Genomic DNA, 22,841 nt, shown 5'->3' on the forward strand with positions numbered 1-22,841 from the left:
ATTGTCCCAGGAGCCTCCAACATATTGGTAGAACAAAACAAAACAAAACAAAACAAAAAAGTGAGGGTGCTTTACAAATTATAATTGCTAAATGAGTTAAATCTTTTATTAGCATGAGTGATGAATATATTTTCAGAAATAAAAGTTATTTTTTCTTCTCTATTTATAGTTTTTATGTTTAATATCATACATAATTACTTTTAATTTTTTTCTTAAATAAAATAAAATTTTCAAGAACTTTGAGTGTAATGGACTAAACATGTTCCTCCAAAGGAAGCTTTAACTCCGTTGTGACTTGATTTAGAAATAGGGCCCATAAGGAAGTAACTAAGGTTAAATGCAGTCATAAGGTTGGGGGCCTAATCCAATAAGTGTTCTTATAAGAAGAGACATAAGAGAGCTCTATCTCCATATGCAAAGAAAGAAGAGGTCATGTGAACACACAGCAAGAAGGCAGCTATCTGAGAGTTAGGAAGAAAGCTCTCCCCAGAAACCAAACCCTGCTGGACTTTGATCGGGAACTTCCAGATTTGAGAGACATAAATTTCTGTTGTTTAAGCCATCCAACCTATAGTATTTTGTTATGGCCATAGCTGATATTAATAAACTAAATTATTATGTAGTAAATGATCCTTTCCTGTGCTTCCCCAAATTTCTGGTAACATATTATTATATTTACACTGTGTCAAAATTGGGCTTACATTATAGTCTCATCGCTTGAATATAATCTTTGAGGGCTGGAGCTATATTGTTTTCAAGGTTGTATCCCATTATAAAGTATATTGTTTAACACAGTGGGTGCTTAGTAGGTGCCGGTTACTGCAAGTAATGTAGTATATGCACTCTAGGTCTATTACCATGGAAGAGTTTTGTTCTGGTTTTGTTGTTGTTTGTTTTTGCATAATGATAGTTCTAGATCCATTTGTAAGAGATAGTTTGCTTGCTTTGTTTGTTTTTTGCTGCTTTGATGACCTAATTTTGCTGATGGTGCTTTAACATGATCCACACTTCATAGTGAGTAGATTTTGTTGCAATAAAATTATATCACAATCATTATTCTTCAGTAACCTCTTGTTCAATAAATAAACTAGGTAATATGAAAAGCACTGATTTCTGGATAGGTAACTACACTATCTTAGATACAAAGTCAAGAATCTAATTTGACAAAAGAAGAGAAACGTAAAAAGCCATTACTCAGGCATGCATGAATAAGTCACAAAAGACCAGAATCCTGCAAAACCATTCCACATGCAAGAGTGACAAGAGGAGAATGAGGGACCAATGCTACATGAATACAACAGCCAGCGCAAGAACACATTAGAATATAAAAGAGGTCATTCTTACTCTTTTTAATAGATTGGCTTCAGTAATAGTGTTTTTGCTGATATTGGAAAACTGCAGTTCTTCAGCCAGCATTATATTATGAGTGTCAGAGAAAAGGGCAATGTGTTTCATCTAAGCCAGAAAAAAAACGGAAGGAAGGAAGGAAAAAAGAAAGTGTGTGCAAATATGTGTTATATTGTGGTTTGTGGAGGAATGCATAAGAAAACTAGAAGATAATATGGACAATTCCATTGTTAGTTTTCATTGACTTAAGGGGTGATAAGCCTTGATCTCTTGCCTAGGTTATTAACATGGAGGGCAAAAGACAAGGTAACTGAAATCCTGTTACTCACTATCTAGTGATAACATTTAGAAGAGGATTTTTAGTTAACATGATGTTTCCTGATTTGGTGTTCAGCTGACAGTGACTCTCCTACTGGATGTTGGTAGATATACTGTGGGGAAAAAAGTATTTTGAGGTCACATGACTTTGGATGTCAATAAAAGATAACAAAGGCAAACAATATTATTTACAATATTATATTATATTGAAGTCTTGGCAAAATTCTTCCATAATATACATTGCGAATCTCTGAGTGCAATATGATATTAGAAAATGGAACCCTCTACCAAAAGTATAGCATCTATTAATACTAGATGAGAAAGTGCTGGATTAGAATCTCTTGACATGTCAGAAATTTTGTCAAAAGTTCTAGATATTTTAGGAATGATTTTCAGCCAGCACAGTTTTTATTAAAACTCTATCATGAAACTTTTGACCCAGTAGCAATAAACACACCTCATATCTGGATATTAATTTCTAAATATCAAAGGAACCAGAGTTCTTTAAAGAACAGGTTGATTCCAGGTCTGGAGCAGGATAAAATACAAGAAAAACCTGGAGAATCTTGGGGTGCCAGAAAGTAAGGAAATGCAAAAAAACAAGCAAACAAAATGATGGCTCCAAAGTTGGAGCAATTAGGTCAACAAAACAAATAATGATAGTATTGATTATAACCCAAAGAATAAAATCAATATTCATAATAAATTAATGAAATGAGGGAAGAAGGGAAGGAAGGAAGTAGGAAAGAAGGAAGGAAGGAAGGAAAGGGGGGAGAGAGAAAGGAAGGAAAGAAGGAAAGCAGGATGAAAGAAGGTGTAAAGGAAAAGCAAGAGCTGTTCTTTACTGAAGAATTCCAATTAATACATGTAGAAGAAATAAGCAAAATAGAAAATGACCATTATAATACCATAGTGATTTTGCAGCAGTTAAGTTTCACCAATGGGTATTAAAATTAAAGGGTGAAAACTTAAGGGGAGTGACATACGTGCAGAGTCTCAAAGTATCTCTCAAAGAATTTAGTAATTACAAAGGAATAGATAGTAACTTTACAGGAAGATTCTGGCAGACACTCTCTTAAGCAAATGATCCAGAGTAACACCATCAGTATTATATATGAATGTCATGTGACACTGAATGTGATGTCCTGAGTAGGGCACATCATCTCTTCAGTGTCCTTCCATATAACCTAAATTTAATGCAGAAATTAAATTTAAGCATGATAAAATGTCAGAAAAACCCAGATTGAGGGATATTCTACAAAAATAATTAGCTGATACTCCTGAAAAATATCAAGATCATGAAAGATGAGAAAAAACAGTAATTGTCACAGAAAAGACATGGGAACTAAATAGAATGTGGGATTCTGAAATGAATCCTAGATCACACACACACGCACACAAAAAGACATTATTGGAAAAACAACACTGGTGAAATCTGAGTTCTTGACTTTAAATACTGAACCAAGATTAATTTCTTGGTTTCAACACATATTCTTTGGTTTTTTAAGATGTTAAAAGGGAGAAGCTGAGTGAAGGGTATATCAGAATTCTTTTGCAACTTCTTTGTAATTCTAAATTTTTGAAAAACATATCAAAATAAAATAATTTTTACAATAAAAGAAACATAATAAGTAAACAAGTAAATAACTAAATAAAGACTTTGGTATGGCCGTATATATAGACATGCTTAATATCAACTAGATTCTAACATGACCACTCCTAAAACTGAGTTTGTCACCATGTTCATCACTACAGGTGCCCCTCCTTATTCGTGGTTTCACTTAACCTGGTTTCAGTTACCCACAGTCAACTGTTGTCAGAAAATATTAAATACAAAATTTAAGAACTAAACAACTTATCATTTTTAAATTGCATGCTGTTCTGAATCGTGTGATGACATCTCGAGCCCTCCCAATCCAGCCCACCTGGGACGAGAATCGTCTCCTTGTCCTTCATAACTCGCCCATAAGTCACTTAGTAGCTATCTTGGTTATCAGATCTACTGCTGCCTATAGCAGTGATTGTGTTCAAGTAATTCTTATTTTCCTTAATAATGACCTCAAAGTGCAAGAGTAGTGATGCTGGCAATTAGGATATTCTCTTATTGTGCCTACTTTATAAATTAAACTTTATCATAGGTATGAATGTATAGGAAAAACATAGTAAATATAAAGTTTGGTACCATCTGAGGTCTCAGGCATCCACTGGAGATCTTGGAATGTATCCCCCATAGGTAAGTGGGGGAGGAGGGCTATGTACGGTAATTACATAAAGGGAGGGTTTCTTTTTTGCTTCAGAAAAATAAATTTTTTCTCTTTTTACCATTCTGACTTCCATTCCTTTGCCTTTCAGAGGTACATTGTTCATCTCAGAGCAACTGTTAAAATAGATCTCCCTAAACTTCTTGCTCTACTGACTCCAACAAGATGAGAATGAAAAATCCATAGGATATTATATAAGGCTCTGCCTGGTTATAATTTGCCAAGTTAAGAGTTAATATGTCAAAATAATCAAATGTTATAGCTTTTAGTTCAAGCAAAACCATAAAAAAATAGAAGATATTAGAGTACACGTTATCATACTATGCATGAAATTGCCTATTTAGAAAGAGAAATAGTGAAGTGATAATTATGATGTTAAAGTCTCTGAGTAGAAATTGCCACATTGTCAGCAAAACCAAAATTTCTGGTTGATTTATCAATACGATTGTAATTTCCTTTGGGCTACACGGTACTGCCTTTTGAGGTTTTCATCTCTTCCACCACTGAGGAAGCTGAATTTCTCTAGGAGGATTCAGTGGCTGGACAGCTAGCCTAATGCTCATGCCTGTATTTTGTTGAGGTGAACTGAGTTTAAAATGATCATCAAAGGCAGGGAGAGAGAAGAGAGGAAACAGAGAGGAGCTGACAGTTTTGCCTAAGAGCTGCTAGAGAATTTTGTCTGCTTAGGGTATGAGCCTATCTTGTTAGGCTTGTAAACTTCAGAGGAGCTGACAAACACGTGACATGCACACATTTGAATCTTGAGTGTCTTCAGCTTCTGCTAGCTGTTCCCACAGGTCACTGACTAAAACCTGTGAGTGGGGGCTCACCTACATCTCAGAAACCACACTGTCATCCCTGAGTCATGGTAACCTAGAATAGCCTTGGGAGGGGTTTTTAGATATTGGTTAAGCTGTGGAACACTGCGGACAAAAGGAACTTTTTAGGTATATCTGGGCTTTCTCTGAAGCCCCATCACTAACTCAGTTCACTTTCTGAAGTCTGCATCATTTGATGTGAAAATGATTAAAATTTTTCAATTTTCCTTCTCTTAGCTTTGTAATAGAAGTGATGCAGCAGGGGACCTTTCAGGCCTGAACTCATATTTTCCTCTTTTCAAGGGTCACTTGAAACAAAAGATATTAATTATTTCCAGTTTTGCTAATCTAGAAAGGTAATCCTAAGGGTTCTGTGGTTGAGATACAATGATGGTGCACTTAATGAATATGTTAAAACTATTTAATCAGTGTTTCCATCTGAACGTGAGAACGTTGCTTTTATTCATTCTCCCGAATGCTAAGAGTGAGGAGGATTGGGGCAGAGGCAAACTCTATAGAGATAACCACAAATTTTCAGTGATTTAATAATTTCTCCAAACCAATACAAGTAAACTTACTGGAGTTATTTTATTTTATTGGGAAGAATTCACCTACTGAACAGTTGGGTCCTTCCTTAACAATACTTAAACGGGTCCTATTATTTCTCCATGTTCATCTAGGGAACATGAGGAAGGAACATGTGTATAATCACCTAATGGGAGCTAAAAAAAAAAAGGTTCAGCTTCTCCTTCCTCTTCCCAAATGCCTTTCTCAATTCTCCACTCTTATAATTGTCATGGGAACTTCAGCACCAGATGTACAATCACTTACTTAAGGTAAAGAGGACCTCAGCCGGGACCCAATGTTATGTTCTGCCTGCCTCTTTATTGCCCTCAGGCTTGTCCTAGAACATGTTTTGTGTTTTAACAGTGTTTGGCCCAGTGCCTGCTTTGTACTTGAGCTGCATCAATCCTTAATCTTCCCTCTGGAACTTGTGTGCAGAGGCCTCCACAGGACACTGGTCGTCAGTTTCATTGCTGCCTGCTCCAGTGTCTGCCCTTCAGACTTTCTCAGCCTTGCTGTATTGCGTGCACCCTCTGAATGATTGCCTTTGCTTTTTCACTTTGATTAATCTACATCTCAGTTTTTGTTGGTTGGTCTATAAATTTAAATTATGTTCCTTTCCCTTCAGTTAATAAAGGGAAATCAATTTAACTGTCACACAGCACAACATTTTCTATTCTTCATGCTGTAAAAGTTTTCTTCCAGGGACCAAGAAAATAACTATTCTTACTAGTGGCCATGCTGGTAATATCTGGGCTGTGTTTCTGTGGGAGGAGATTTGGAATTCAAACACCAAATCCTAGCCATTGCTTTCAGTCAGTAGCTAATAAGAAAATTATATTCATATTTTAAATGAATGTTGATATTCATTGATAAGTAGGAATTTTAATTAAGAATCATGTTTCAAGTAACAGAAAGTTATTTTAGCCTCACTATCCAAGAAACAAAACAAAACAAACCTGTCAATTTATTGTATGAATATTGAGTTATCACAGGAAACCTAAGAAGAGGAAATGCAACAGGAATTAAAAGCCATTAGGGACATAAGCAATATCTGTTATTTGTTCTCTCTTCCTATCTCTTTCCCATATTCCACACCACTCCACAGCCAGATACTTTAGTATCTGTGTATTCACTTCATTTATTCTTCTTTCTCTAACAGTCCTTCATTTTATGCTTTTGAGTACACATGCCCACCTCAACCTCAACTTTCATGACCTCTTAATTCTTCTACAAGTACAAAGTATCTGTGTCAGTTTCAAAGTCTGTGCCGAAAACATCTAATTGAGCCCGCTTAGGTGTAAATTCCTGTTCTAATTAGCAGTGCCTGTGGGTCAGCCAGCTGCCTCATCAGCGGGCTATGTAAGGAGGCTCTCAGAGAAGAGGACAAGCTGCGCAGGCATCACTACAGGTACCACGGCTTGGTCTGTGACATTTAGAGATTGACTCCAGATTTTTATTGCACTGAAAGAAGTAATTTGCTTTTTATTTATGTTGGTTTTGCATGTAGATGCTTCCTCCAACAAAAAATGGTAAAAAGTATTTGAATGTGATTGGTACAATTAACTCTTACTTGGTAAGATTTCCTCTTGCTATAGGAACTCATTTCTAAGCATAATCTTCTAATTCTCTTTTTCTAAGCATTTACTGTCATCCATTAGGCTAAGATCATTTTCAAGATTACTTTCACTAGAGTTAATAGTACAAGACTAATTTTCCAGTAAAATTCGAGGTCATTTCTGTTACATATGTGGTTCCCTAACTGAATGATTTTCAAACTTCAGCAGGTGTGAGAATCGCCTACAGGACTTGTTATAACACTGATTGCTGGGCTCCACCCCCTGAGCTCTGATTCAGCAAATCCAGGTAAGATCTCAGTATTACCAGGTAGCACCTGAGAATTTGCATTTCTAACCAGCTCCCAGGTGTTGCTGAGGCTGTTGGTTCTAAAATTGAACTTTAAGAACCACTGACTTAATTTGGGTCATTTGTTGAGACGTGGATGGATCTAGAGACGGTCATACAGAGTAAAGCAGTCAGAAAGAGAAAAACAAATATCGTATATTAACGCATATATGTGGAACCTAGAAAAATGGTACAGATGAACTGGCTTGCAGGGCAGAAATTGAGACACAGATGTAGAGGACAAACGTATGGACACCAAGGGGGGAAAGCGGGGGGTGGTGGTGGTGGTGGGATGAACTGGGAGATTGGGATTGACATGTATACACTGATGTGTATAAAATTGATGACTAATAAGAACCTGCTGTATAAAAAATATATATATATTATTCAAGTCATCCAATGATGGAATGACCCAGTTGATTGTATGACTGATTTGACCAATAACAGAGTGATGTGAGTTAAAAAAAAAAAACACAAAAAAAAACCCACTGACTTAATTCATCATTATTTTCATTACAAGAGAATAAAGCTGAGAAAAGGTCTTATCATTTAACCCAAGGAATCGAAGTGTGGGGACTGTGTTCCATTGTTCCCCAACCTCTGTTATGTCCCTATTCTAAAATCCCCAGGCTATGAAAATGCAAGGGACTTTTGAGACTGTCAAGTCCTGTCTTTTTTTATACATGCTCATAGTACATTGAGTTTAACCACGCCCATGTACCACCTCCATTTTTATGACCTTAATATATTTATTTTATTTACAAAGAAAACCTTATGTCACTTCCCTATATGAAAAAGAGACATCTCTTGCTTTAAATTGAAGGTAACTATAAAAAAATTTTAAATGTTACTTAATTTTAAAAAGTAATGAGTATAAGTGATACCAAATCAAATAGTTTTAAAAATACATATGCAAAACCAAATTACTCTGTGAGAATAAAATATGTTTGTGATTCATTCTTAACTTCAAATATAGAATGCTTACTATCTGGCCACAGCTGTAGCAGAGTATACAAACAAAAAGACAAAGAAAAGGAAAGCAAGAGAGGAGATAAGACAAACTTCATCTCCTTTGAATTGCGGCCTAGGACCACCCTCTCCGCACAGTTCATGATTAGGAATCAGAAGAGGACAGATAGATAGGTGGGTGTGGTTTGCCTGTAATGTCTTCCACCATCTATATTTTCTTATTTCAACACACAGTAATTGTCCTCTAATAAAAAAGCAATTTTCATAAAGGAGGACATTGTTACAGTCTGTGAAAAGAATGGTGATGTTTTTGCCCTTTTGTGAAATTGGTAACATTTTTCTTGCAAAACTGATTTTACAGTGTGATATTGTATTTACTCCAGGTGAGATTTTACAAGTAATAATCATCTCTGATGGCTTAGCACCTTCTCCATTACATAAATCACATGAATTCTAATTTATCTCAGTGATTTGAGATTAGATGGGCCTCTGTAAACAACTTCTAAAACTTTCTCAATTTTGTAAATGTTTCTGAGGTATATATTCAACCAAAACCACTATAATGGAGATAATGACATATGGTAGAAAGAAAGGCCCAGCTTACACCTCACCGTAGGACTGGTTTATCTTGGATATTGAGGGATTACTATATTCAACTTCTTTTCTTTGAGTAAGACAGTGTTGCCATGGTTTCTTGTATCCCTAGTTACACATCTACATGAAAAGAAAAAAAAAAATCACAGCATATCCAAGGAAACACAAAACTATGGGTACTCATGAAATGTGAAATACCCTTGAATATACCACATTGTCCTTCCACTACTCCCTCTGCCAACCCCCCAAATCACTCAAACACTTTGGACATTCCACAACACTGTTATGGAGTTTAAATCCAATTTGATTAATCTAAAATTAAGAGACTATATATCTTGAAAAACAAGGTATATTTCATATATTCTGTTACATGAGAGAAATAATAAGTAAGCTTGCCACAGGAGTTTGTTTTCAAGGAAACTAATTGAAAAATAATATGTACCAACAAACAAAATCCAGGTCCAGATGGCTTCACAGGTGAATTCTACCAAAGATTTAAATAGAAGTTAACACCAATCCATCTCAAATTATTCCAAAAAAGTAAAGAGGAAGGAACACTTCCAAACTTATTTTACGAGACCACTGAAACCAAAACCAGGCAAAGAGACTACAAAAATAAAGAAAAGAAAGAAAATTTCAAGCCAATATTCCTGATAAACATAGCTGCAGAAATCTAAAGCAAATTATTAGAAAACTGAACTCAACAATACATTAAAAGAATCATACACCATGATAAAGTAGGGTTCATTCCAGGGATGCAAGGATGGCTTAACATTCACACATCAATCAACGTGGTATGCAACATTAACAAAACAAAGGATAAAAGCACACGATTATCTCAATAGATGCAGGAAAAACTTGTGACAAAATTTTTGAAACTCTCAACAAAGTGGGTATAGGGGGAATACACCTCAACATAATAAAGGCCATATATGAAGAACCCACAGCTAACATCATACTCACTGATGGAAAGCTGAAAGCTTGTCCTCTAAAATCAGGAACAAGACATGAATGCACACTCTTATTTAACATGGTATTGGAAGTCCTAGCTGTAGCACTTAGGCAAAAAAAGAAGTTGAAAAGCATACAAATTAGAAAAGAAAAATAGTAAAATTGTCATTATTTGCAGATGACATGATACTATATATAGAAAAACCCCAAAGATGTCACCAAAAAATGCTATTAGAACTAATAAATGAATTCAGTGAAGTTGCAGGATACAAAATTAATATACAGAAATCTGTTGCATTTCTATACACTAACAACAAACTATCAGAAAGAGAAATGAAGAAAACAATCCCATTTATGATCGCATCAAAAAGAATAAAATACCTAGGTATAAGTTTAACCAAGGAGGTGAAAAACCTGTACTCAGAAAGCTATAAGACATTGAAAGAAATTGAAGATGCCACAAATAAATGGAAAGATACACTGTGCTCACAAATTGAAACAATCTATATGGTTCTAATCGTCATACTACCCAAAGTAATCTATAGATCCAATGCAATCTCCATCAAAATTTCAATGAAATTTTCACTAATATAGAACAAATGGTCCTAAAATTTTCTGGAACCACAAAAGATCCCGAATAGTCAAAGCAATCTTGAGAAAGAAGATCAAAGCTGGAGGTATCACACTCCCTGATTTCAAACTGTACTAAAAAGCTATAGTAATCAAACCAGTATGGTATTGGCATAAAAACAGACACATAGATCAAAGGAACAGAATAGAGAACCCAGATAAACTCATGCTTATGTTTATCTAATCTCAAATCACTAAGATAAACCCATCTTATGTTTATCAATTAATCTACCACAAATGAGGCAAGAATCTACAATGGGGAAAAGATAGTCTCTTCAGTAAATGGTATTGGAAAAACTGGACACTACATGAAAAAGAATGAAACTGAGGATGTGTCTCCTTAAGCAAGTGAAACAAAAACAAAAGTAAACAAATGGGAGTACATCAAACTAAAAAGTTTTGGCACAGTGAAGGAAACCATCAACAAAACGAAAAGGCAACCTTCTGAATGGGAGAATATATTTGCCATATATCTGATAATAGGTTGATATACAAAATATACAAAGAACTCATACAAATAAATAAGGAAAAAAACACAAACAATCTAATTTAAAAATGGACAGAGGACCTGAAGAGACATTTTTTTTCCAAAGAAAACATACAGATGGCCAGCAGGCACATGAAAAGATGCTCAGTATACTAATCATCAGAGAAATGCAAATCCAAACCACAATGAGATAGCCCCTCACACCTGTCAGAATGACTATTAGCAAAAAGACAAAAAACAAGTGTTGGCAAGGATGTGGAGGAAAGGGAATCCTTGTGCCCTGTTGTTGGGAATGTAAATTAGTACAGTCATTATGGAAAACAGTATGGAGATTCCTAAAAAAACTAAAACTCGAACTACGATATGATCCAGCAATTCAACTTCTGGGAATTTATTCAAAGATACATGTACCCCTGTATTGAAAAGATACATGTACCCCTGTATTCACTGCAGCACTATATACAATAGCCAAGGTAAAGAAAGCACCCTAAGTGTCTCTCAGCAGATGAGAATGGTTAAAGAAGATGTGAGATAGACACACACACACACACACACACACACACACACACAATGGAATATTAGCCATAAAAAGCAATGAAATATTGACATTTGTGACAAGATGGATAGACATAGAGGGTACTATCCTAAGTGAAAGAAGTCAGACAGTGAAAAAGATTACCATATGACGCCACAGATATGTGAGACTAAAAGCAAAACAAAGCAAATAGCTTCATAGATACATAGAAAAAATGGGTGGTTGCCAAAGAGGAAGGTGTGGGAGGGATAGGTGAAATAGGTAAAGGGGATTAAGTGGTAAAAACTTTCAGCTATAAAGTACATAGTCTTGAGGGTATAATGTACAGCATGGGGAATGTAGTCAATAATATTGTAATAAATCTGTATGGTGACATGATAAATAGACTTCTTGTGGTGATCATTTCATAATCCATAAAAATATCAAATAACTCGGTTTTCTACCTGAAACTAATATAATGTTGTATGTCAATTATAACTCAATTAAATTTTTTTTAAAAGAACATGTAATCCAAATTGACAGACCTGTTGGCCTATGTCCACCTTTGGCATTCCCATGATGATTTTGTTCACTGCAATGCTAGAAATAGTGACCTTGAAGTACAATGTAAAGTTTGCTCTAAAATCACTAAATAAATATTTTATCATTCTCACGAAAATTTCTGTTTGAAATATGCTCATTAAATTTGAAATTAGTTTTTATAACTTGATAGCACTATAGTCTAGACATTTTGGAGCATGATTGTAAAGTAGGGCTACTTGCCTTGAAGTCTCAACTCTACCAGTTACTACCTGTGATGTCAGTTTTCCCACCATAAAATGGGATAATAGTAAGACAAAATTCAGAGGGTTTCAGTAAGACCAGACTTAGAGGGTTTGGCCTATATGAATTATCAAATAATTACTAGTTTCTATTAATAGAATTATCATCTTTCAAGGTAATATTTGGCAATAATTAATGAGATAGTCCATTATTAGGATTAGGAACATTATTACAGAATGTTTAATATGCAATATATTGTTTTTTTGAACTAAATTCAAATCTCATTCCTGCCACATACTTTGCTCTGAAAACTCAGGCAAGTTAAATTACTTGAGCCCTGGTTCACTCATCTATAAAGTGGATTAATAATAAATGCTTTTTTCATAGGCTAGTTGTAAAAATAAATAATAGAGCTGAAGAGCCTAGTGTAGCTCCTGGCACATAGTAAACTTCTTTTCTCCAACCATTTGTAACCAGCTTTTACCAAAATGATGTTATAGCAATTATCCATTAAAAATAAGGTTTCTGCACCAAGTCACATTTTTCAGCCAAATTTTGGTGAGGACCGTTTTGAAATAGATAAAAAGTGCTTCAATTTTTAGATGGTAAAATACACCCATCTTTTAGTCACAGTTATGTTACTGTTATATTAAAGAAGAAACAAGTTTACAATGTTTATCCTTTAGGTTTAGAGTAAAGGATTCATCAATACTGAATCCCCTTTGCCTTCATTGTGCTGGTGACCTAAGAAAGCTTCACAGAGATGGGAACAAAGATTTATTGACCGAATCAGAAATTAAGGCAAAGCAATATGATAGAAATCTTTCTTGAAACAATTATTGAAAGGTCATCTAGCTGTGGAATTAGAAAATTATACTTCAAAAAGAAGAGTTAGGGAGGCTCAAGATTTTTTCTTGCATTTTTAATTTTTCTGTTGAACATAGGATATTTTAGAGAAACTATTTTATTAGTTTTATTAATTCTTTTAAATAAGCTATGGCATTCTAATTAAAAGTTGAAGTCCTTGATCTGTCTTTAAGAGATTTGTAAAGTGCATTTTCTTATTTTCTTACCTGGAAAATAATGCTATTTGAAATTTCAGTGACCTCTCAGGAATTACAGAAGCAAACAGAAATGTTCCTTTGCTAAAACCTGGGAAGAGACTAATAATGCTGTGGGGAAGTCTTGATAGGCTGTAGAGATTTTCAGAACATTTGAAATGGAATGTGATTTTGCTTCAGTGATTTTAAAAGAGAAATAAAGGCAATTCAGATGATCTTTCATGGAAGTTGTTTTATTGTCAGTTCTAATTGACTTGTATAATGCTCTTATATAATGTGCAATAATGCATAATTAGCTCTTTGACTTAACTCTAGAAATATATTCCAAGAAGATCTGAGTACACTTATATATTTATATTAATATAAAATTATGTACTTACTATATATGAATATTTATATATGTAGGTTATATTAATCTCTTTTGTCCAGATCATCAATAGCATATGAAATGGTTTTTGCATATTTTGAGTTTTTTGTTTAAATTCCTAGAAAATTTGACATTAAAAAGTCTATTGATGCAGTGCGTATTAGTCAATATTTGTTCATGATTACTGACAACAAATTTGTAATCACTGAATTTAACTTAGATACTGCTTAAAGATATACTACATTAGGAAGTTCTTTCCAATTATACCAAGTCTTCATGTAGAAATTTCTAATGGGAACAAAGAATTAAACCTGTGTAGTTTAGTTTAATCACAGAGGACGTTTCCTGGGACGACATGGTGACCAACTTCCAAGGTCCCTACAGGATCTTATTAACTTGGTGAACTTACCCCAAATTTGGAAATCTGATTTGTCAAATCCTTGTAATTCTCACGTTACTAAGAAACAGTCAGGACTTGCTCAAATTAACTAAGCTCATGGGGAAAGATATATAAAACCAAAGTTTATTAATTTACAACTAAATTATAATTTCCAAGGGGACTAAGGAGTTCTGTCTTTTGGCCAGTTCATTCTTCTTGTAGGTAAAACGTTAGAGTAGTCAGTTTATAATCAGAAGTTTGATTCCATGAGTTTGAAATCAGATTAAGGGTAGCTAATGACTTATTGTGAACACTTAGTGGTGTCAGATGAGGTAGCAAGTCATTTCCTCAGTGACCACGTCCTCTGCTCAGAGAGTATGCCATTTGTTCATAGATTGATTTAATCTCTGACACTCTTGTTCTTTCCAAAAGTCATATTTATTATAGATTAAGGTGAAGAAATTTTCTTTGGTAAATATTTGCACCGGCAGGAGTAATGTACAACATATTTAGCAATAGTACGGAAACCCGAACACATAGTTCCCAAAGTCCTGGAACAGTAAACACTTTAGCCCCGAGTTCTGCCAGCCATCATTCCTATAGTTGCTGAATTGTGGGGCAGTCTGGCATCATCTGTGGGGCGGGGTGGTGGTGTACAGGGCAGCAGCCACATAACTGACATGGAAGTAGTTTGATGTTTTTAGCAACCCATTCAGCTGTCCTGAGGCATACTGATTGAATATCTCCCTGAATGCTGGAAATCTTTCTGAATATTTTTTTGTCCTGCTCACTTCCATAAATTATAACTAACACTTATTTTAATGTTCAAGGTGGATGTTTAGAATATGAGTTATTGCAGGAGGTTATAATAGCGATACCCTCCAGGTTCCAAACTGCACCAAATGATGCCAGACTGCTATGATTTGGGGAATTCTTATATCTGCTTTTGAAATCTTTTTTCCTGTCTCTTCCTTTCAGAGCTGTCACTTCTCATTTTTATCCTCGCACTTTCCTCTAGCAACAACCCTCAAATTTCTCAGAAACTGAATCTAATTTAGATCTACTCTGAGCAGGAAAACCTGACCAATTTCTTAGATATATGTATAAAATAATGAAGAATAAATTCCAAGTCATGGCTTGAGGAGCTATTTTATGAGTAAAGGGACATACATTTTAGTTTTGGACCTTACAACACATGTTGCCCATACTGAACACCTTTTGAGTTTCTTGGCGTCCTTGAATATATTTAAAATATTCTATTTTGATTCATAGTAACCATTGGATAAGTGATCATCTGTGTCACATTGTTGCAAAGGTTGAAAATCAGTAACCTATAAACGAAACCTAGCCAGCACTTGTGATTTGATTGGCCAAAGTTTTAAAGTTTTGGTGGTCAGCATTTAAAATCAGGATATTTTAAATGTAAAGCTGAATCTCTGGGTTCTCTTGAAACACAAAATGTCTTGCAACACTGGACACATATATTAACATGAAAACAATAGTTGAGGGCTAAATGGCATCTGCTTTCTTTGATGGTGTTATGGGTTGAATTGTTTCCCCTAAAAAAGATTTGTTGAAGTCCTAATCCTGGGCACTTTAGAATGTGACCTTATTTGGAAATAAGGGGGTCATTGCAGATGTAATTAGTTGAGGTGATACCATACTGGAGTAAGTGGACCCCTAACCCAATATGACTGGTGTCCTTATAAAAAGAATGCCATGTGAAGAGATGGAGAACACATGGAGAAAAAGATGGAGACAGAAATTGGAGTTAGGCAGCCACAAGCCAGGGAACTCATGGAGCCACCAGAAGGTGGAAGAGGCAAGGATGAATCTTCCCCTAGAGGATTTGGAGGGTGCATGTCACTGCCAACACATTGATTTTAGACTTCTAACATCTAGAGCTATGAGAGAATGTATTTCTGAAGTCTTAGACTGCCCAGTTTGTGGTACTTTATGGTGACAGCCCTAGGATTCTAATACAGATGTAATTTCAGACAGTTGGGTGTGACAATATGGTTGAATAGATGATCAAAATTTCTCCTAAAGAATCAATTAAATGTTGAATAAATTATCTAAAAATATCGTATCCACTCACAGGTAAAAGACAAGGCCTTGAATACACAACAGGCAAGAAACAAAGTGACCCCTACTAAAGGAAACCCTTGACCATCAGTAAAAGAATGGAATAGAAGCAGTCTTCCCACTGGCAAAGGAGATTATACAGAGGAGGTAAGATTCTTGTCTGTTTCTGCCTAAAATTTCAAGGAAAACAAATTTACCTGAGAATTTCAAACAATAGGCCTATAGCTTCCCTGGTTCTGGGCTTGTACTTTAAACGCCAGTAATCTCTTAGCAAGCTAAGAAATTAGCATAACAAGTGATCAAAGGCTTATGGCACTCTTGGATCAATAGCAAAACCCCTCTGAAAAGATCCTCAACTCAGACCTTGAAAGATTATTGCAGAGAAAAAAACCTCAGCCGCAGTGAATATGGAGCTTTCCAAATTCAATTACAATAATAATAATTTTAAAAAACCCAACAACAACAAGGCCTCCAAAAGTCCACAATACATAGTTACAATCTACCAAATATTATTTAGCTTAAAACACAAACTATAGCATTGGACCTTTAAGAATTTCATATAATAGAATTATCAAACTAGATTATCAGTTATGTTTAAAAGAATTAAAAAGAAATAAAAAGGGGGAAATAATCATTCAACAACACTTACTGATTTTACCTAGCATAACATTTATTGAAGACCATTTACATCAGACATTCTGCATTTTTCCAGTTACTGGGAATATAAAAATTAACCACCATCACCCACCACGACTGCCCTTATCACTGCCTTTATGGAATTTATATTTTAATTGTGAGAGACAGATATAAACAAAGTAAGTAAAATAAGTTTCATGGTGAAATATGCTATGAATTAAAATAAAGCAAGGAAGGTAGATCAAGAATACTGTGAAAGAGTGTGGTTCCAATTTTACATTGAAGATCAGGGAAGGCTTCAATGAGAAAGGGATACTTGAACGTGAAGGAGATATGTGAGCAAGTCAGATGAGTAGCTGGAGGAAGAGTGTTCCAGGCAGAGGGAATCACAAATACAGAGGCCCTGAAATGGTAACTGAAAACAATAAGAAAGCCTGTATGGCTGAGGAAGACTGAGTGAGAGAAACCATAGTAGGGGTGGCAGAAAATGAGGATCAAGAGGAATGGTAGGCAGAAGTTAGAAAAACTATGGTACCAAAAAGTTCCAGAAAGGTATAAAAAAAGAACAAAATTAGAACTTTCAACAAAAAAAAGTGATTGTTAAAATATGAAAGTCAAATGGATAATTAATCTGCAGATGAGACAACATTGAAGAAAGAATTAGAAAAATGAAAGGAAGCACTGAAGAAATAAACCTGACAGCATCACTCAGAAAGAAAGAGATGAAAAATATAAAAGTTAGGTTAAATTTTTTAAAAAATAAGATAAAATAAAGAAGTCTCACATATGTCTAATAGACATTCCAGAAGATTGAAGATAGGCTGTATGTGAAATGATACTAAATTGGAATTTTCCAGAAAATTTGAATTTCTAACCTGCTTCATTCATTTAGTTTACTGCAAGTTTTCTTAAATGTGTTTGAATTTGTGACGTTGCAGAATTAAGTTAGAATTTTATAGTCATAATAAAGGTGTATTAACTCTTCACATTGAAAGGTATTTTTGTTATGAAGCACTTGCTAAAACAACTGAAAACAAACTTTGACATTTATTTTTCACTATCTCCATCTCTTTCTTCTATTCTTTTTGACTTTGGGAAGAGAAGGGAGATTGAAATGGGTGGAGAAAGAGAAGCCAGGCTGTGCCTGATATTTGGAAAAGAACGACTGATCTTCTAGGTGGGAGAGTTTCTAGACGTCAGCATTTTTGTTTAGATTAATAGAGTTGACTACATAAATGTATGACTGTCCTTGATAGTATGATCTTGAAAAGGCTTATCAGAAGGTTTTACTTGCTAATGTCTGTGTGACTCATGTAAAAACTAGAACTTATGACTCTCAGTTCCAAATTTCAGTATCTACCTAAGGTAGGATTTTTAAAAACATTTTAATTGAAGTATAGTTGATTTACAATGTTGTGTTAGTTTCAGGTGTTCAGCAAAGTGATTCAGTGATGTGTATATATATATATATATATATATATTAGAGATTCTTTCCATTATACATTATTACAAGATGTTGAATATAGTTCCCTGTGCTATACAGTAGGTCTTGTTGGTTATCTATTTTATATATAATAGTGTGTTTATGTTAATCTCAAAGTCCTAATTTATCCCTCCACCACCCCTTTCCCCTTTGGTAAACATAAGTTGGTTTTCTATGTTTGGGTCTACTTCTGTTTTTTATCAATATATAAGTTCATTTGTTTCATTTTTTTAGATTCCACATATAAGTGATATCATATGATATTTGTCTTTCTCTGTCTGACTTACTTCACTTAATATGATAATCTCTAAGTCCATCCATGTTGCTGCAAATGGCATTATTTCATTCTTTCTTATGGCTGAGTAGTATTCCAGTGTATATATATATATACCATATCTTCTTTATCCATTCATCTGTCGATGGACATTTAGGTTGCTTCCCTGTCTTCGTTATTGTAAAGTGTTGCTGTGAACATTGGGGTGCATGTATCTTTTCAAAGGATATATGCCCAGGAGTGGGATTGCTGGAACATATGTTAACTCTATTTTTAGTTTTTTGAGGAACCCTCTATACTGTTCTCCATAGTGATTGCACCAATTTACATTCCCACCAACAGTGTAGGAGGGTTCTGCCTAGGGTAGGATTTCTGTCTCTCATGATTTGTCTAGTCACTCCTCTCTTCTTCTCTGTACATCTGACAAATTTGTACTCATTTGTACTTATTACCTGAGATTAGTTTTCAAACTTAGATGTTTCTCCAGCATATGCTTATCATTTTTATTAACACACTCTTTTTCTTAGGTGATTTAGACAGATGAAATTTTACATTGTGATTTGTAACTAATTCACAAAACTTCCAACTTACAAAACTACAAATTACACATACAGCAATCTATTTATTCAAATAGATTATACATAATAGATCACTGTATAATAGATTACTGTATATTTGAATAAATAAATTACTGTATGTGTAATTTTTTGGCAGTAGAGACACCACAAAATATTTTGACTGGCAAAGTAGGAGGTCTGTGGCAAGTGAGAATTTTCACAGTCTTCTCAACCTGATGCATGTACTTTAATTGAAGAAATTAAAGCACAGATTTACTTGGTAGAGAAAATAAAGCCAAGACATATTAATTAGGAGTTTTTCAAGGTTTAAAAGCATTTTTAATTTTTAAAACAAATGATAAATGTCCATGGTTAGTATTGCTCTAAAATGAATTCTTTAGCTGAATTTTCCTTTTCATTCCCTTGATTCTGGTCATACTGCTTATATCATAGTTTAATGTGCTGTGTCAATTGGAGTTCAACCAGAGAAACAGAATCAGTTAGGAGCTATATTTTAAGAAATGTATATCATGTGATTGTGAGAACTAGGAAAGCAAGTCTGAAATCTATAGGGCAGGCCATCAGGGAGTACAGGCTAGGACCTCTGGTGCATGGGATGAGACTGCTGTCCACAAGCAGAATTTCTTCTTCAGGGAAGGCTCAAGGCTCAGCTCTCCTCTTAAGGAGCTGGGTAGCAGGTAGCCAAGAATTTGTCCCAGGGAAGTATGAAGACAGTGGGGTACAGGACCACATGTGAACTGAGGCTCCAAGTCCCCTGGCTCCATCATCCAATCAGACTTTACTTACAAAACCCAAATTCAAAGATGAAATTAAAAAAACAAAATGTCAAGGCAATGACCACAAAGCATTAAACCCCAAACAACAAGGCACCCTTCTGAATGTGGGGCCCTGGTGCAGACTGCACTGGTTAAATACATGTCCATGCAGCCGGCCCTGAGCTCAAGCCTGCGATAACTCATGCCTCCCAGAGAACAGGGCCTCCTAAGAAAGGAGAAACATTTACATACCAGAGAAACATCTTCTAACCAAACCCTGTACCATCATGGTAGATTAGCTCTGCAGGAATGAAGGGTCACTAATGACCCATTATGAGAATTCCTTCATTCTGGAGACAGGGATAGGTTAAGGATAAATATGTGACTTGGTCTTCCTTTTTCTCATTCACTTATTCATGTTTATTAATTCAACCAACAAATATGTATTTGCTAGCATTCTACAATGTCCTAATCTTTCTGCTAGTTTATAGGGACACAACTAGAAACGGTGTATGGTTTCTTCCTTGGAGAAACTTACTCTTAAACATACTAATATTATATTCCCTATAGTTCCTGGCATATTTAGCCAAACAACCTAATGCTTATTTAACATAAAGTAAGCAGTGAACCTGACTGAATGTGAAAATGTGAAAGCAGAACTATAGGTAGTATATAAATGAACCTTAACCTTAAAGCAAACCCTATCTTTCTGAAATTATTTCAACACTCCTTAAATGTACTGATTCAGGGTGTCCATTTTCTTTTCCTGCAGTGAAGCATTAAATTCACACTGGTTTAATTACATTACAAAGAGTCTGAATAATGAAGGAGAGATGCCATGTATTTGAGATTTTTAAGTCTTTCTACATATTTTATCATGAAAATATTCAAGATGTGATTGAAAAAAATCAGTTGTTTTTAAAAGGTCATTAAAAATAACAATAAATAACATTCTCACTATTTTAAAAAGTCATATGCTTAGTCTTACATGTAATATTAGTTAGGAATATATTCAACTACGAGTAATGGAAAACCCTAATTAGTGGCTTAAATAAATTAAGGTTTCTCTTTTTCACATAACAAGAACAACAGAGACAGAAAGATGCTGTCATTAGTTCAGTGGCAGAACATTTTGGGGCAGCTGTCTCTGATATTCTAGTGGCCCTTCCCTTGTGTGTTTTATTCCAATGGAGCTACAGACATTATATCATTATGGTAGTGGGTGCTCAGTCAACATGTGTTCCTATCTTTATGCTAAACAATTCTGAGAATAAGTATGCTTTCCTTTTTTTCTGTGCTAGTCAATTCCCATTTCTATGCTAAATAACATTGGGACTAGGAAGAAAATAAGTTAACTATTTGTTTCAGAAATTACTTGTTCCTTGATAAGCTAACTGTGGGCACTGACTCTTTGCTTATCAAGGCCTGCTTCAAGACCCTCACCTCATTATGTTCATCTGTTACAAAACTATCATGTCATATACTCTGCCATTTCAGGCCCTAAAACCCTAAAAATATCCTCCTCTAACCTCCCCTTTATGAGACACTCCCAAGAATCTCTCAAAGGGGTATTCTTTCACAATGTAGGGTGATCAGTAGGTTTTCCTGGAATTTTATAGAATTTTGTTGATTGGACACACCAGAGCAGGAAGGAGGGTCTCAGCTGTATATGTCCCACTTATCAGGAAATCAAATGTTTCCAGAAATAATTACAGTGGAATTTCATTTAGATTTCATTGGCCAGAACTGCCTGTAACTACAGGAAAAGGTAAGGGGATGGGAAATCGATCAAGATGTAGCACCTGCAGATTTCCACATGGTCACTCTAAAAACAAAAAAAAAAAAAGAAGGTTCTTTTTGCAAGAGAGAAGATGATGAACAAATGGATACCAGATAGGCAACTAAACCATGGATGTCTTTTCCCGAATAATCAAAAGAGCTTCATTCAAAAGAACATAGGAAAAAATTTGGAAGAAAAAATGTCCAAAATTTAAGACCTACTGGAGAAAAGGACTGAAACATGAAGTTGGACATTCCTGTAAATGGAAGCAAAGATCTCAGTCTCCCCGAACTCAAATAAAAATAGCCTAATTGAAAAAGAGAAGATCAAAGAGCTAATGTGTATATTTTCTGCATAAAAATAATAATTTCTCTATTGCAGATAAATGCCTAGAAAACTAAGAGACAAAGAACATTTGCTCCTGTTTCACAGCTTGGACAGCGATATTTTTGAGTTAGTATTTTTTCTTTAGGAGAGTGCATGTACGTGTATGTGTGCACACACACACACAATTGGTTCAAGAGTCTGCACTGAATGACTGAAAAAAGCAAATGTCCCTGATATCCCTACGATTCAGAATGACAGAGAAATTGAAACAGGCCCTATCTGGGTAACTAAGGAGATCAACAGAAACTACTCAGTATCATGCTAAAGCTCTCCCTTCTTCATTTCCGTGGTTCTCTCCCGAACCTTTTCTTCTATCTTCCTATCTCACATACAGATGCATACTGGGGAATTAATTTTTCCAGACTAAAAATTCAAATCTGTTATGTGGATGAATGCTCTGAATTGTTGAAAGGTAGGTGACAATCCTCATGGTGGAGATTGGGAGAAGGCGGTACCTTGAGAAAGAGAATAAAGAATCCAACAGCAAGGGTACCCACAAGGGGACCCCCTTACAGATAGCTGAATGTCTTAGTTAAGTTTCTGTGGACAAAGAAAAAGTCATATTTATGGTACAAATTTACTGAAAATTTGGAGAAATTATACAGAATTACATCATGGGAATATAAATATCTAAAAGGAATTCAAATATACATGTAAAACCTTTGGAGTGGTATTGTGGGACAAATGTGAAAATGAATAAAGAGAAACGATAGTCCACTCCATATGTCCCACTGACAAAGCACAGGTAATATGTAGATGGTTGTGTTCAGCTATTCCAGGAAAGTGAGTATAGGGTTACATGGCAGAGCTGAATGAGATGGAGAAGAACATCATGCTAAAAAATAGTCTGAGATCAAAAATGTCTGCTTTCTGTCATATGCCTGCGGAAGGTGAACATTGATGAAAAGAAGGTTA

Source organism: Monodon monoceros, unplaced genomic scaffold, assembly GCF_005190385.1.
Source record: "Monodon monoceros isolate NGI ecotype Baffin Bay Population unplaced genomic scaffold, NGI_Narwhal_1 Super_Scaffold_16, whole genome shotgun sequence".
Classification (NCBI taxonomy): Eukaryota; Metazoa; Chordata; class Mammalia; order Artiodactyla; family Monodontidae; genus Monodon; species Monodon monoceros.